We start from the raw sequence: 4,713 nt of genomic DNA, 5'->3' as shown, positions 1-4,713 counted from the left end.
TGTGGTCCTTGGACGGACTACAAAGTGCTACCAGGTGTAACGGGGCACTGCGACTTGTACTGTTTCAGTACAAGTCCACTTCACACTGCTTCAGATGTGAGTGGTGCCTCTCGTTAGGTGACGTACACTGTACGTATAGAGGAAGACTTCTCTTAAGGCAAGTTAGCTTAAGAGTGTAAAATGAAAACTGTATTAATATAGTTAAGTGTCTTGTTAATCTATCTTTGTAAATGTTGACTTAACTATAAACTAATACTAAACATGTAAATGAATTCTTATCTATCTTATCTTGTAACTCTGTTTAATTACTTCTACAGCTGATTAGTCTGCGGAATAAATAGACATAATGGTCTATACCTATTTATGGATAAGAATTCAGGAAATTACTATATAAAGTAATTTCCTCTTAATATTATCTACCTTTTTGATAATATTAATTAACAACCTTTTAGTGTTAATTTCATGTAACGACACACCCCGTTACAAGGCGGGCACGCTCTACTTAGACACACACCCGAGAACAGCGAGGAAGCGGTTTGACCGTCTTCTTTTGCGTGGAGTGAGGTAGTTGTGGTGGGCGCGTTAGCGACCTCACCTAACGCCCTAAGTACTTTAGTTAAGTGTCGTCACGGGAGCGGTAATCCGACTCCTCGTGTGCACTTACCAAGTAGGAAGTAATTTTCAGACATTTTCTATTAAACCGTATTAAATATATAAACCTATTTCTACCAATCAAAATTTCTTTTCTATAGATAACACTTCATATGTATTGGCAGCGTATCTTTCTAGATACCTCGCGTAACGGATGATGCTAGCCGTCATTCCTCCTATTGTGAATGCCCTATGTGCATCACATACACGAGGGTTTTTTCACAATTGTAAACCACACTCAAGTGGTGGGTCTAATTTTTTTCTTAAGTAATTGACCATCTTCCTAAGTACACCAAGTGTTCTTAACGGGGACTGCGTTACATTAGGGCAACTTCGCTAGTTCTCTCAAATTACTCTAGCGTTCTGGTATTCTCATACACGGCGCCAAAGATGCCATCAAATAGGGGCCACGTTGGTGGATACGCCCGCTCAACCTCGCACTAAGCGCACGCACCGCCTTTCACGCCGACAGCGTCTAATGCCTTTGTCGAAACGCCGACAGCTACTGCTGCTGTCGCGTCAACGGAACTAAATGATCCATCCCACTTTAATAGTGAGGATGCTGATCCGTCGCTGATCGTCGACTACAATGACTCGACACCGTTGCCGTCACCTCATAGTAGTGATGCGGACAAGCTAATGAGGAAGGATGATGGCGCAATATTGTCCATTCAAGCTTCCATCATTGTTCACAAGATGGAGACAGCAATATTTACGAATGCAATCTCGTCGTTTGTGATGAAAAGCGCAACGCTGCCTTACCTTCGTCCGCTCAGTCGCAGCCGTTAAGCGCTGCTGAACGACGCATTGCGGATCTCGCGGGTCAAGTCTCGCGACTGACCTCGAATCTTTATGATGTCTGAGCAAAGGCTTGCCAGGGTTGTGAACGCCTGAAGACTCGCTTGGGCCTTTTTGAGAGGATAATGCTGAGGGAGCCGCGTTACTCGCGTGATGTCCCTCGCTCTCCGAGTCCTGTTCGTGATGGGAGGAGTCAGTCGGCTAATAGTTTTTCGCCTTCTCCGTCTCCCTTACCCAAACGACGCTCGAGTCACTGTTGGCGTCACCATCAGTCTTTAGACAGATGGGGGGGTATGTGACCTCATTTGGGTCTACATACTGTTTCAGACGACCCACGTAAAATACGGGTGCGTCTTCATAAACGGGGAAGAATGAGCCTATAATACAGGTCTCCAACCTCTTTTACCACCGTAAAGGGCACAATGAAACGTGGCATTAACTTCGTAGTACCTCCAGGTAGTACAAAAATTGCATTTTTTAGGTAGGGTAGCAGTTCTAAACAGTACTTCTTTCACCCACTCTAAAGCGTTCATTATTTTTGGGACCATTTCGGTCCTGTGCGCTTGTTATTGCGTCACAGACTTTACGTGTGATGGCTAATTGCTCATCCGCAAAGCGTTGAGCCTCGCTCACGCTTTAAGCATTAAACTCGCCTATGATACCGCCAAGAGGTCGGTCATAAGGCGAATTTTCATTGACCGCTGCTTAACTGGCAGGGTCACTAGGGTAAGTTTCAGTCTTTGAGATGATACCCTCACGGGTCGTCGTCATATTGACGAAACTACGTCCCTCTTTCGCACCGAGTATAGTGAGGGGCCCTCCTTCACTAAGACTCGGACTGCGCACAAACGTGACTGGCGTCCGAGGATGGCGCAATCCGTTAATATAAAATGGTGTCTCACCCGTACTGGCGTTGACACTGTTATTCATAGCGAACTCCACAAAGGGTAATTGCTTGCTCCACTCTTTGGGAGTTGCTATAGTGCGCAAGACATCCGCCACGACCCGATTGGCACGTTCTGTTTGGCCATCGGTCTGGGGATGATCTGCGGTCGACATGTGGAGCTTGCTACCTAGCAGCTCCAACACATGTCGCCAAAAACCAGACGTAAAACGTGGATCCCGGTCCGATACTATGGACTCGGGCATTCCGTGTAGTCGATAAACATGATCCAGGAACAAGAGAGCTGCCGCCTTGTCTGTGATCGATGTTTTACATGGTGCTTAATGCACTATTTGTTTGCTCAGTCTGTCTACAAAGACGACGAGCCCCGTCCGACCCTTATGATCGGGCGGCATGCCAAACATGAAGTCCAGACTTAATGGCTTCCAACAGTTGGTTGGAATCGGTAGCGGCTTCAGTGGCGCACTGCTGGATGGCGCATGCTTAATGCTCTGACACAGGACGCAAGAGCGATTATAGTTGGCTACCCATCTATATAGGTGTGGCCACCAAAATTCCTCTGACACTCGTAATAATGCCTTTTTACGGCCCAGATGCCCACTGAATGGCGCATCATGGAGATCGTGAAGGATTATCAGCTTGAGATCTGTGTCATGAGGCACAGAAATTCTCAATGGATCTCAAGGTGACAGCTGATGCCATAACAGAACATCGCTGTAGCTAAAGCGATTTGACTTAGCTTTTAAGTGCGACGGAAGGGTTATCATCGACATCACTGGCGTCGTTGTAAACTTCAACACATGATGAGCATGAGCCAGAAATAGTTTTGCTCGTGCGACCCCCCCCTTAAACTAGAGGATCCCTTTAATTGGGTGGGTATGCGAGGATGGCGTAAGCCATTCACAAAGAACGGTGTATGCGTTGTAGACGCATGCACAGAATTATTGATGGCGAATTCGACCATCGGTAAGAACTCGCTCCAATTCGGATACGATTGGACGTAACCTCGAAGTATCTCTTCGAGGACGCGATTTACGCGTTCTGTTTGACCATCCGTTTCCGGGTGATCAGATGTTGACATAGTCAGTCGTGTTCCGAGAGATCGGATTACTGATTGCCAAAACTCCGCCGTGAATCGTGGATCTCTATCCGAGCCCAATTCACGGGGTAACCCATGGAGTTTAAATACCGTGTCGATAAAGACACGGGTACAACCCGGAGGCGTGATCGACTCTGGTACTGCAGCAAGATGTACCATCTTGCTGAATCTGTCTACAAAAACAAGGATTCCATTGTTTTTGTGGTCGTCTTCGGGAAATCCGAAGACGAAGTCCATAGATACGGACTGCCAACACTCTGCCGGAAGTGGTAGAGGTTGAAGAGGTGCACGGGATGAAGGGCTAGGCTTCACCCGTTGACAAACCTCGCAAGCACGAATGTACTTGCGCACGAACTGATACTGGCGGGGCCAGTAAAAGTTGCGACATACTGTAAGGTAAGTCTTCTCACGTCCACGATGCCCACTTGTTGGAGCGTCGTGACACTCATACACGATGCGCAAGCGTAAATCTTTAAACGATTTATCAGATGGATTCATTAAATGACCCATCAAACATAGGAGGTCCTTATCTTCTGTGTAGGCTTTCTTTATGTCATCAACTAAGATTGATGACGGAACACTCGTAGTGAGTGTTGCAACAGTGGGATTATGTTTACTGTTGGAGTGCACTGCTGACTCGAAATCGGATCGGCGTGATAACGCATTAGCGACGACATTAAGTCGTCCTGGTTTATATTCGACGGAGAAATTATACTCCGCGAAGAAGGATAGCCACCTCGCCATTCTTTGCGAAAGGTGTGGGCTGTTTATGGCCGTGCGAAATGACGCATGGTCCGTATATACGATGACGGTCTATTTCAGAGGAGATAGACCCTAAATTTAGCCAATGCATATTTCACGGCAAGGAGTTCCTTGTCATGCACGAATAATTGCGTTCACCTGTTTGCATCTGACGTAATTGGTAACAGACAACGCGCTCCGCGCCGTCTGTATCGTATTGCATTAACGTGCAGCCGATTGCGAAATCGCTGGCGTCACAGACCACATGGAAGGGTCTGTCTTGATCTGCAATCGCCAAGATGGGCGATTGCATCAAGCTTTGCTTGATACCTTCAAATGAACGCTGACAATCAGCGTTCCATACCCAATTCTCGTTTTTATAAGAGACGAGAGAGATGAACTATCATCTCTGTAAATTTGCGAAAGTACTTGTGCAAGTACGCCGCTAAAGCAAGGAACTTTCTAAGTCCCTTGACATCGACTCGAACTGGGCAGTTGGTGCTTGCCTTGATCTTTTCGG

The sequence above is a fragment of the Bremia lactucae genome, linkage group LG11 (assembly GCF_004359215.1).
Source record: "Bremia lactucae strain SF5 linkage group LG11, whole genome shotgun sequence".
Lineage (NCBI taxonomy): Eukaryota > Oomycota > Peronosporomycetes > Peronosporales > Peronosporaceae > Bremia > Bremia lactucae.
Note: the sequence above shows the minus strand (reverse complement) of the source record.